We start from the raw sequence: 13,473 nt of genomic DNA on the forward strand, positions 1-13,473 counted from the left end.
TGATATACATATGCATGCTTTTGAACCGGTTGTATTATCTTACTGGTTCCCTCATTAATTAATGTATTAATCACAGCCCTCATCTTAGTTCCCCATTTAGCATATCAAGGGACAGACTCAGCCAAGTGGATTCTAGGGTTTTTCCTTAGGGAGGTCCAGATACGAAAGGGAAGGGCGTGAACTTGCTTGTTCTGTCCCCAGATGACTGGAAAAAGAAGGGAGACAAGAGGCAGTGACAGGCAACAGTCAGATGCAGGTCCCCACCATCAGTTACAAACAAACAAACAAACAAACAAATAAAAGATTGATCGATCGATCAATCTGAGTCTTGCTGTGGATGTGGTTTCTTGAACCCAGCCCGGGCCTACTGAATCAGTCTATGAAGGTGAGCTTCATGCACACTCAGGTGTGAAAATGACTGCTCCAGAATCACAAAATACTCTGAGACTATAAAAAGGAAGGGGAAACATGAATTAAATGAGGCAAGAGGAGAAAGCCCTTCAACCCTGATGTAGTTCAAATTTTCACAGGGAATGACCCATAGAAAACTGTACCCTTGGTCTAATGGTATAAGGGCTTCAAATGTGGGTATAGCTTTGGCAAGATTATCTTCTATTTAATTGCCAGAAGCTACCCGAGAGTGTTTTCATACGGTTCTCCAAGCCTAGTAAAGGCCTTATCTTCAGTGCTATTTCTAATGATTGCTGCAGAACCCACCCCAAGCAGCCCCTGCTTCAGCAAGGAAGAATTAGGATATTTTTCTAACGGGGATCTGTTCATTTTTACAATGAACAAAGAAAAATTGTAGTTCTTTGAGATTTTGTTTGTTCATTTGGTGATTCAGAGCTTAAACATAAAACACTAGTTTCAAAAGAGGAGATGTCCAAAATTCACCTACCCTGAAGAAGTCAAACAAACTTTTCTATGACAGGAAATAATGTTATCCTTACAGAAAAATGCAGGGAGGCAAACAGTCATGGCTCAGGGCCATCCTAGACATTGGAGGCTAAAGAAACTTATACTGTAGAGCACATTGAACGCACCTCTGGTCTTAATGGTTCTAAAAACGTCAGTGTAACTAAACTAAGTAGGTTACAGAAGATTTGGACATCAGCGTAATTCAAAACGCTCCTGCCTCTCCTGTCTGAATATGTGCATCGAGAGTGGCTCAAATGTTGGGAAACCAAAATAGATTCTGTACGGTGTTGAGAAAAATACCTTAAACCATTTCGTGAAGAGAAAAGGAGGCACTGTTGAAGCAAAGTATTGAAATATGGCTCATACAAAACTGCCTTTGTGCTTGTTAAGGTAGCCCAGGCACTTTCCCTAATTCCCACTTAGCAATAACTGCATTTCTATATGGGCCTTGTGCTTGTCACTGAAGAGGCTGAAAAGGAAAATCAGTCATGGCCCTCGAGGAGCCTTCACATTACTTTAACAGTTATATTGATGAGCTTGTGGAGCCATTAAAGACACTCTTCTCAGTAACACCAGATGTGAAAAATTCCACAAATAAAATACATTGTTGGTCTGGCTAAAGCTACATTTAAAGCTATATATATATTGAAGAACTGAGGTTAAGTCTCAACACCGTAATTTGAGTACCTCTTAGATGACACGTTACAGGATTGACTTACAGCTGTAGCTCATGCTAAAGTCCTCCAGTGATTCCTCGTGACCCAAGAACAGACCCTAGACAGTGAGACCACTTTTTATAGAAATGCATGAATAGAAGCCCAATATAAGCTCTCGACATCAGAGTTAGCAGAATTCAGTAAATACCTACCTAAATGTCTATCGATGACTTAATCACTTAAGCAATGACTTAACTCAGCCTACGGAAGCATTAGCCGACCCCCCATCCCTCTTCGCTCCTAGAGTTCAGGTGGCATAATGTGGATCTGAAAGACCACCCTGAACAAAGTATGGAGTTACATATTCATCAGAATACAGCTGCGGGATATGGAGATCTTAGTTGTTCAAGTGGCAGCAAAGCTAGCAAAGTTGTATTGTTATTAAGGTCTACTATATTTATATCAGGGGCCTCCACCGTGTAATAATAAGTTGAAAATCAACTCTCTATGCAAAGTGTTAATAAAAAAAAGAAAACTCTGAGGAATAGAGAATTAAACAAAATTCAAAATATTATTTTGCTTCAGGTCTTTGAAAAGCCTTTATATGCCAGTATTTCCTAGTAGTGCAGGAGATAAGACATGCAGAATTTCCCAGATATATTTGACTATGGTATCAGTTAAGATTAAGTTCAACTAAGAGTGATAGAAAAAAATATAAAATATCAGTGTCTTAGTGTCTTAAACTAGATAAAAGTTTATTTCTTTCTTAAGTAAAATTCCAGACATAGATAGTCCAGAGCTGCTTCAGCTCTTTAGGGTGTCATGACTCAGGTTTCCATTGTTAAGACCACCTCATGGTCCCATATGGCTGCTCCAGCTCCAACTTATACATCCATATTTCATCTAGCAGGAAGGAGGAAATGAAAAAGAGAAGAGAAGCCCCTTTCCCTTCAAGGACACTTCCCTAGAGGTTACAAAGCGACGTTAGATTACATCCTATTGATCAGAACTTAATTCCATGACCATGTCTACCTAAAAAAGAGAACTAAAAATGTAGGCTTTATTCTATGCAGCTGCATACCTGGTTAAAAATCATATTTGTATGGAAGAAGAGGAGGGGACCATGAATAGTCTCTGCCACAACCATGAAACTCTTTATTTCATGGAGCACTTCACAAAATAAAGGTGTGGAAAGGTCGGTGTAAGTTAATTACTTTTCTCAGTATTTTCTCAATTGCTAAGAATCAGTGTCCAAGGCAATCTACTGGAAGAGTCTGAGAACCAGGGCTGGCAAACTGATTTACCAAGGAATTCTAGCAGGAACCAGAAGCGTGAAAAGGAGAATTAATGTTATTTCATTTGCATTTAGCAATTGCAATAATTCATTTGAAAGCAAAATGCTTCCTCAAACACTGGGAAGCCATCTCTTTGAAATATAATCATCAAGAAAAACAGAACACTTATCTCCCAGTTTCTGTGGGAAAGTAGGAGCCTAACTTGAGTGGGCACCTTGCTCTAAATTACAAAGTGATCTCTTTTCATAAAGATAATAAGAACTTTGTTCTTCCTTTGGATAAAGCCAATTAGCTAATGCAGAGGGTCACCTCAATTACCAGATACGTTTAAGATGAACTGTAAGACACAGATGTAGAGAATGGACTTGAGGACACGGGGAGGGGGAAGGGTAAGCTAGGACGAAGTGAGCGAGTGGCATTGGCATATATATACACTACTGAATGTAAAATAGATAGCTAGTGGGAAGCAGCCGCATAGCACAGGGAGATCGGCTCGGTGCTTTGTGACCACCTAGAGGGGTGTGATAGGGAGGGTGGGAGGGAGATGCAAGAGGGAGGAGATATGAGGATATATGTATATGTATATGTATAGCTGATTCGCTTTGTTAAACAGCAGAAACTAACACAACATGTAAAGCAATTATGCTCTAATAAAGATGTAAAAAAATAAAAGATGAACTCTGTAATGAATGGTGCCGTCAAGTCCTCTATTTTGAGGGCTAGTTACCATTTACCTTGAGAACATGTGTGGAATGGGTAGCTATCTGCCTGGCTATGTAAAAGGGTGAGATTTCTTTCTGTTTTGGCAGTCTCTCAGTGGATTGCCTGTGATGCACATCACATTCTGGATTAATGCTTATTCAATAACAAAACTGTTTTCTTTCTCCTCTGCTTTTGTGGAGAATTCTTCTTGGTTGGCAGGAGATTTTTTAAAGTTTATACTCTGCAACATTTTCCCCAATCTCATTTGCATCACGTCACTTAGTGTATTCTCTGACACAAGTAACAGACTGTTGTAATTTAACATTGGGCTGCCTAACTGGAGCTTTTTCTTGGTGTGGCTCAAGCAAAGATTCAATTAAAGGAAAAGGGTTTTCTACAGAGAGATGTTAATTGACATTAGCTGCTTTCAAATTCTTGGGTGTTGAGTTCTGTGTTCACCACAGAGTCAGTGAGATTCTTTACACTGTTGTCTTGTGACTGCAAAACCCAGTTCCATTGCTCAAAACAGGCTGCAAACCACAAAGATAAGAAGCTCCCAAAGCCTTTACTTAGTGTATTAGTCACCTGGGGGGCTTAAAACAACAGAAATGTATTGCCTCACAGTTCTGGAGGCTAGAGGTCTGAAATCAAGGTGTTGGCAGGCCTGCACCCCCCCTGAAACCTGTAAGGCAATCCTTCCCTGCTTCTTCCTAACTTCTGGTGATTTGTCGGTGGTCTTTGAGGTTGCAGCTGCATAACCCAATCTCTGCCTTCATCATCACATGGTGTTCTCCCTCTGTCTTTGTGGCCATATTCTCATAAGGACACCAGTTACATTGGAGTAGGTCCCCACCCAATTCCAGTATGACTTCATCTTAAATAAGTACATCTGCAAGAATCCTATTTCCAAATAAGGTCACATTTTGAGGCTTGGACGGTTAGAGTTTTAACATATCTTACTTGAGGGGACAAAATTCAACTCATAACACTTAGTAAGAGTCACCATAACAAAGTTACCCTCCCTGGCCCTGCCAGGTGCCTCAATCTTCATGTGTTAAGGTGCTCTCCAATATTTTACTCCTAGTTTATTTTTTAAACAATAAAGAGAAAAATTCTCCCTGTCCAAGTTCTGAAGTATAAAGGAGTTGGCTGGCATTTGGAGGTAAAACTTAAAACTTTTGTTGAATTAGTAAGGGCTGGGCTGGAGGACACAGTTTCTGAATGCAGGTGAGCTTCCCAACACTGAAGCCCAGAATTCAATTCACCCATCCAGCAGCAGGGCAGCCAGATCACACATACATCACCCATGTAATCAAGATGTGCCCAGGTTTGACCTTGGCCCTGGTATTTTGCCGAAAGAGCCATACAGATGCCTACTTTCACAGCATTTCTCACATCCTGAAACTTGTGGGTGATCAGAGGTTGGGTGATATCATAATAACAGGGGACCATCGTAGATGATCAGCTTAACAGTGACAGTAACACAAACAAGAGTTTTGAACAAGGGATGTCATTTGGATTTATCAATGATCTGAATAACTATCTGGATAGTCCCTTTCAAATTATGGGCAAGTAATGAAGATTGAACTTGTGTTAAAATTCTTATTATCAAATTCTGGGAAGATGACAACGGTGGGAATGGCAAGCTTTTGGATCTTCCCAAATCCCAGTATAGAGAAAACAGTGAAATTAAAACAAAAAACAAACCAGTGTACAACATTTACAACAAAACTAGGTGACAAGGTACTCCATGAACCCCAAAGTGCGAACCAGCAAGAGTCACAAGCTCAGCACATAATCAGCAACTGTTCAGGAGAAAGCAGAGGGAAGCCAGGAGACGACTGACAACCTGATAATAGGAGACACCAAGATGGCTCCCAGATCCTCAGGAGGAGGTGGGACAGTGAGAGCAGCAGCAGGAATGAGAGGGGTTTGCCCCTGGCTTAGCAGGAGAGGCAAAAGGCCTGCAGGAAGCCGGGCTGACGGGCTTAGCAGCACGCCCTCCTCACCTTCCATAGGGCCCTACACCCAGGCAAGATGGTCAGAGATGAATCAAAATTGAGCAGAGAGGAACAAAAGAGATGAAGGAAAGAGAAGGCCCAGATAAAAGTGATGAATAGAGGAAGAAAAACTCAGAAAAATCATTTTAAAATTAAAAATATATATACTCAACACCACACAGAAACAACAGGAGTTGTTAGAACAAAATATCCTTCTGATAGTCAGGAAAACTTAATTCATATAGAAATGAGTAACAGAAAATGTCAAGGCCAAATCCCGTACAAAGATGCTATGTGTCTTCAATAAAAAGTCCTATTTGAGAATTTTTCACATCTTGTGAGGATGAATTAAATTATCATTTTGCCACCTTAAACTTTCACGAGAAGGAAAAAGTTCAAAGTCTGGATAAATTACTTTCTATTTTGACATAATAAAGAATGTGAAGAGAAAGGGAATGGAATACATTGTTAGAAAAAATATTTAAAACACATTTTAATTTCACTAATCAACTTTTAATTTGTGACTACTAAAATTATTATAATAATTCTATTTTTAAAATTATTTTTCAGATTTATTATTGGTTTATAGTTCTTTCTCTTACAACAATACTTGGTTTTGACCTTGATTTCAGCCAAGTATTGACATTAACTTCTGGTCCTCTAGCATTTGGAAAAAGTATCCATCAGTGCATAACCACCCTGTACAATTTATGGTCTGGATGGCAGAAAGAGAACATGGGTTCTCAGTGGGCTGCTTCCTTCCAAAAGGAGAATGAGAGGAAGGAGTTGGGCTATGCATCCTCAACATCTTTTTCTAGATTCTTCAATCAGATTAAGGATTTATCAATTATCTATAATAAAAACCACTTGAAAACTCTAATTTGAAAAGATACATGCACTCCAATATTCACAGCAGCACTGTTTACAATAGCCAAGACATAGAAACAACCCAAGTGTCCAATGACAGACATGTTTAAGAAGAAGGGGTGTGTGTGTGTGTGTGTGTGTGTGTATGTGTATATATAATTATATACATAATATTCCATTATATTATATATAATATAATATATATTATATTATGTATAATGGAATATTATATATATATATAAATGGAATATTACTCAGCCACAAAAACGTTTGAATTATTGCCATCTGCAGCAACCTAGAGAATATCACACTAAGTGAAGCAAGTCAGACAGAGAAAAACAAATATTATGTAATATCACTTATATGTGGCATCTAAAAAATAACACAGATGAATCTATATACAAAACAGAAACAGACTCACAGACATAGGAAATAAACTATGTTACCAAAAGGAGAAGGGAGCAGGGGGAGGGATGAATTAGGAGTCCGTAATTATCTGTTAACTCCTATACATAAAATGGATAAGCAACAAGCATTTACTATATAACACAGGGAACTATATTCAATATCTTATAATAATCTATAATGGAAAATAATATGAAATATATATATATAACTGAATCACTTTGCTGTACAACTGAAACTAACACAATATTGTAAATCAGCTACACTTCAGCTTAAAGAAATAAATTAAAAAAAACCCTTAGTAACTTAAAACAACAACAATTTTAAATGTTCATAATACCATGAGTTGTTGTTGCTTCAGCATCACATATACTAAAATTTAAACAATACAGAGGTTAGCATGGCCCTGAGCAAAGATGACATGCAAATTCACAAAGTATTTCATATTTTTAAGGGGTCAATTTTTCAAGAAGATATAATAATTGTAAATACATATACACCCAACATAGAGCACCTAAATATATTCAGCAAATAGTAATAGATCTGGAAAGAGAAATAGACAGTAATACAATAACAGTAGGGGACTTGAATACCCCACTTTCAGCAATGGATAGATCATCCAGACAGAAAATCAACAAGGAAATATTGGATTTGAACCCTACATTAAATGGATCTCACAGACATTTATAGAGCATTCCATCCATCAGCGGCAGGACACTCATTCTTCTCAAGTGCACACAGAATATTCTCCAGGATAGACCATATGATAGGCCACAAAGCAAATCTTAGTAAATTTTAAAAGACTGAAATAATACCAAGTATATTTTCCAACCACAATGGTATAACTTGAAATCAACAATAAGAGGAAAGTTGGAAAATTTACAAGCATGTGGAAACTAAACAACATACTCTTGAACAATGAGTGGGTTGAAGAACAAACATAAAAGGGAAATCAAAAAATATCTCAAAACAAATGAAAATGGAAACATAGCACACCAAAACATTTGGGATGCTGCAAAAGCAGTTCTGAAAGGCAAGTTTACAGCAATAAATGCATATATTAAGAAAATAGAAAAATCTCAAATAAGCAACCTGACTTTACACCTCAAAGAATTAAAGAAAAAAGAATGAAGACCAAAGTTAGCAGAAGGAAGGAAATAACAAAGATCAGAGCAGAAATAAATGAAACATAGACCAGAAAAACAATAGAAGAGATCAATGAAACTAAGAGCTGGTTTTTCAAAAAGATAAACTTTTAGCTAGACTAAGAAAAAAGAGAAAAGACTCAAATAAAATCAGAAACTAAAGAGGAGACATTACAAATGATATTACAGAAATACATAGTATTGTAAGAGATTACCATAAGCAATTATAGACCAACAAATTGGATAAGCTAGAAGAAATGGGTAAATTCTTAGAAGCATACAGCCTACCCAAACTGAATATGGAATAGACTCACAGACATAGAAAACAGACCTGTGGTTGTCAAGGGGGAGGGGGGTGGGGGAGGAATGTATTGGGAGTTTGGGATTAGCAGAGGTAAAGTATTATATATTAGAATGGATAAACAACAAGGTCCTACTGTATAGCAAAGGGAGCTATATTTAATATCCTGTAATAAACCATTATGGAAAAGAAAAAAAAAGACTGAATCTGGAAGAAATAAAAAATCTTAACAGACCAATAATGAGTGAGATTGAATCAGTAATCAAAAACCTTTGAACACAGAAAAGCCAGATGACTTCACTGGTGAATTCTACCAAATATTTAAAGAAGAATTAACACCAATTATTCTCAAATTCTCCCAAAAAATTGAAGAGAAGGGGACATTTTCAACTTTCTTTATTTCATGAAGCCAGCATTACCCTGATACCAAAGCCAGATAAGGACACTACAAGAAAAGGAAACTATAGAACAATATCCCTGATAAATGCAAGAATTCTCAACAAAATATTAGCAAACTGAATCCAACAACACGTTAAAAGGATCATACACCATAACCAAATGGGATTTATCCCCGGGATGCAAGAATGGGTCAACATAATGCAAATCAATAAATGTTATATACCACATTAATAGCATGAAAGACAAAAATCATATGATCATCTCAATAGACGCAGAAAATGCACTTGACAAAATACAATACCCTTTCACGAGAGAAACCATCAACAAATTGGGTGTAGAAGGAACATACCTCCACATAATGAAGGCCATACTGACAACCCACAGCTAACATCATACTCAATGGTGAAGGACTGAAAGCTTTTCCTCTAAGATCAGATACAAGATCAGGGTGCCCACTCTCACCGCTCCGATTTAAAATAGTACTGGAAGTCCTAGCTAGAGTAATTAGGCAAGGTATAGAAATAAAAGTTATCCAACTGGGGAAGGAAGAAATAAAATTGTCATTATTTGCAAATGATATGGTCTTATGTAGAAAATTCTAAAGACTCAACCAAAAAAACTGCTGGAACTAATCAATGAATTCAGTAAAGTTGCAGGATAAAAGTCGACATATATGCTCAATATTCTGTAATAACAAAGAATTTGAAAAAGCATAGATATATGTATAACTGAAACACTTTGCTGTACACCTGAAACTAACACAACATTGTTAATCAACTGTGCTCCAATATAAAATAAAAAACATCAACATACAGAAATCAGTTGTGGGCTTCCCTGGTGGCGCAGTGGTTGAGAGTCCGCCTGCCGATGCAGGGGACATGGGTTTGTGCCCTGGTACGGGAAGATCCCACATGCTGCGGAGTGGCTGGGCCTGTGAGCCATGGCCGCTGGGCCTGCGCGTCCAGAGCCTGTGCTCCACAACGGGAGAGGCCACAACAGTGAGAGGCCTGCGTATCGAAAAAAAAAAAGAAATCAGTTGTGTTTCCATACACTAACAATGAAATATCTGAAAAAGAAGTAAAACTATCCCAGCCACAACAGTATCAAAAACAATAAAATAATTAGGAATAAGTTTAAGCAAGGAAGTGAAAGATCTGTACAGTGAAAGCTACAAGACTTTGATGAAAGAAATTGAAGAAGACACAAATGGAAAGCTATTTCATGTTCATGGATAAAATTAATATTGTTAAAGTATCCATGCTATTCTAAGCCATCTATGGATTCAATGCAATACCTATCAAAAATCCAGTAACATTTTTCACAGAAATAGCAAAAACAATTCTAAAATTTGTATGGAACCACAATAGACCCTGAATAGTCAAAGCAATCCTGACAAAAAGGAAAGGATATTTTCTTCAGTAAATGGTGTTGGGAAACATGGATAACCACAGGCAGAAGAATGAAATTGGACCCTTATATCACTCACAAAAATTAACTTGAAATGAATTAAAGCCTTAAACATAAGGCCTCATACCATAAAAGTCCTGGAAAAAAACATAGAGAAGAAACTCTTTGACATTGGTCTTGGCAATGATTTTTTGGATGTGATATGACACCAAGAGCTCAAGCAACAAAAGAAAAAAAATCGACAAGTGGAACTATGTCAAACTAAAAATCTTTTGCAGAGAGAAAGAAACAATCAACAAAATGAAAAGGCAAACTATGGAATGGGAAAAAAATATTTGCAAACCACGTGTTGGATAAGGGGTTAATATCGACAATATATAAAGAACTCATAGAACTTAATACTAACAACAAATAAACTGATTAAAGATGGGCAGAGGAACTGAATAGACATTTTTCCAAAGAAGATATCCAAATAGGCAACAGGTACATGAAAAGATGCTCAAGGTCCCTAATCTTTAGGGAAATGCAAATCAAAACCACAATAAGATATCACCTCACACCCGTTAGGATGGCTGTCATCAAAAAGACAAGAGATAACAAGTGTTTGCAAGGATGTGGAGAAAGGGAACCCTTGTGCATTGCTGGTGGGAATGTAAATTGGTTGAGCTGCTATGGAAAACAGTGTGGAGGTTCCTCAAAAATTTAGAAATACAACTAACGTGTGATCCAGGAATCTCAGTTCTGGATATATACTCGAAGGAAATGAAAACAGGATGTTGAAAAGACATGTGCACTTCCATGTTTGTTGTAGCATTATTCACAATAGCCAAGATATGGAAACAACCTAAGTGTCAATGGATGAATGGCTAAATACGTTCTATATATATATAAAATATATTTTTATATATATAGAAAATATTCCCTTACATATATATATATATATGGTTATAGAAGCTGTTTTATATATATATATATATATATATATATATATATATATATAAATATCCCAACGGAATATTACTCAGCCATGAGAAAGAAGAAAATCCTGCCATTTACCACAACATGGATGGACTTTTGAGGGCATTACGCTAAGTGAGATAAGCTAGACAGAGAAAGACAAATATTGCATGATATCACTTACAATGGAATCTAAAAAAGAAGAATTTGTAGACACAGAATAGAATGGTGGTTACCAGGGACTGGGGGAGGTGGGTGAACTGGGGAGATGTGTTAAAGGGTACAAACTTGCAACTAGCAGATGAATAAGTTGTGGAGAGCTAATGCACAGCATAGTGACTATAGTCAACTGTACTGTATAATATACTTCATTGCTAAGAGACTGCATCTTAAGTGTTCTCACCACAAAAAGTGAAATGATAATTATGTGCCATGATAAAGGTGTTAGCTTAAGCTATGGTGCTAATCATACTGCAATATATAAATGAATCAAGTCAACACATTGTACACCTTAAACTTACACAATGTTATATGGCAATTATATCTCAATAAAAAAACACTGTGGGTCATCAATTTGCACTGGACCCAGTGGGAGGTCTTCCTGCTGGTTTTGTCTGGGTCACACACATAGCTGCAGTCATCTGCAGGTGAGCTCTCTTATACAGCTGGTGGCTGGTTTCAGCTGTTGGTTGGGCCTTTCTCTCATGTGTTCTCTCATTGCTGAGAAGCCTAGTCCGGGTTACGCAACAGCCGCATTCATGGGGACCAGTGCAGAAGCTGCAAGGCCACTGGAGGCAAAGAAGTTCAGAGGCCACAGCCCACCACTTGCACTGTATTCTGTTGATGAAAGGAAATCATAAATGCAGGCCAGATTGAAGGGGTGGGAAATTAATCCTGCCTCTTGGTGGGAGAAGTGGCTAAGTCCCATTATAAAGGGCCTGAGGAGGGAGGAATTATCGTGACCACTTTTGCAAACAATCTTCCCCAAAGTCCAGCTCCTCTCCTGGGACAGATGAGTAAAGGGATGAGAGGCCAGCAGTGCCAATGGGAATGGAGCCTCTGAAAATGGAAGGAAATAGCAGGAGTGAGGGAGAAGTGTCTGTTCTTCCCACTCAGCCCACAAAACTAATACTTTATTTATTTTTGGCTGCTTTGGGTCTTGGTTGCTGTGTGTGCAGGCTTTCTCTAGTTGTGGAGAGAGGGGGCTACTCTTTGTTGTGGAGCACGGGCTCTAGGCACACGGGCTTCAGTAGTTGTGGCTTGCGGGCTCAGTAGTTGTGGCTCGCGAGCTCTAGAGCACAGGCTCAGTAGTTGTGGCGCATGGGCTTAGTTGCAGTGCGGCATGTGGGATCTTCCTGGATCAGGGCTCAAACCCGTGTCCCCTGCATTGGCAGGTGGATTCTTAACCACCGTGTTATCAGGGAAGTCCCTAATACTTTAAAATAAAGGATTCCTTTCAACCTATGAGTAGCAATTTCAGACAATTGCAGAAAGTAACATTAATTCAAATAACATTATTCTCTGCTTATATCTTTTAATCTTATGATATCACTTATACTTAGAATTTAAAAAATGATACAAATGAACTAATATACAAAACAGAAATAGACCCACAGACATAGAAAACAAACTTACAGTTACCAAAGGGGGAAGGTGGGGGAGGGATAAATTAGGAGTTTGGTATTAACATATACACACTACTATATATAAAATAGATAACCAACAGGGACCTACTGTATAGCACAGGGAACTATATACTTTGTAATAACCTATATGGGAAAAAAATCTGAAGAACTATACATATATATATATATATATATATGGATGTATATATATGTATAACTGAATCAATTTCCTGTACACCTGAAGCTAATACAATATTGTAAATCAACTCTACTTCAATAAAAAAAAGGTTACCAAGATAAATTTAAAAAATAAAAAAACAAAACCTCTACAAGCAGTAAATGCATTGAGTGATTCTAGATTTTTAGACTGCATATATATTTTTGCTAAGCCCTGATTATTAAAGAAAGTTTAATTAAAGTTTAAATATATTTTTCTCTAGATGTAGAAAGGAAAGTCAACGAATATATTAGGAAGTGAAGTGAGATTGCCATACTACAAAGATTACTGTTAAACATTGGCATAATTAAGGAAAGCTTCAAACTCAAGTTTTTCTCTTCAGGGCTTTACAAATTGGAGAGATTCTTCTATATTTAGATGGTTTAAAGGACAGCATCATACATACCAAGGGAGGCGGGGAGATGAATATTTTTAACCATGATTCATTTTGCCTCTGCAGCCCCATGGCCAATCGATGTCTTATTATGAGAAAGGCTGCTAACCCATCACAACCCCATGGATTTGGGTGCTGATGAGTAAAAGGAAAACAAGGTCTGTGTCATCATCAGTGGCTAAGGA

General features: G+C 37.6%; 1 non-coding gene across 1 annotated transcript; it reads left to right on the forward strand.

Moving 5' to 3' along the window:
• Nucleotides 1-7,191: 7,191 nt before the first annotated feature.
• On the forward strand, nucleotides 7,192-7,294 carry LOC116754886. The gene has a single exon (XR_004350212.1). It is a non-coding gene; the product is annotated as a U6 spliceosomal RNA (small nuclear RNA).
• The last annotated feature ends 6,179 nt before the right edge of the window (nucleotides 7,295-13,473 follow it).

This window comes from Phocoena sinus, chromosome 5, assembly GCF_008692025.1.
Source record: "Phocoena sinus isolate mPhoSin1 chromosome 5, mPhoSin1.pri, whole genome shotgun sequence".
Lineage (NCBI taxonomy): Eukaryota > Metazoa > Chordata > Mammalia > Artiodactyla > Phocoenidae > Phocoena > Phocoena sinus.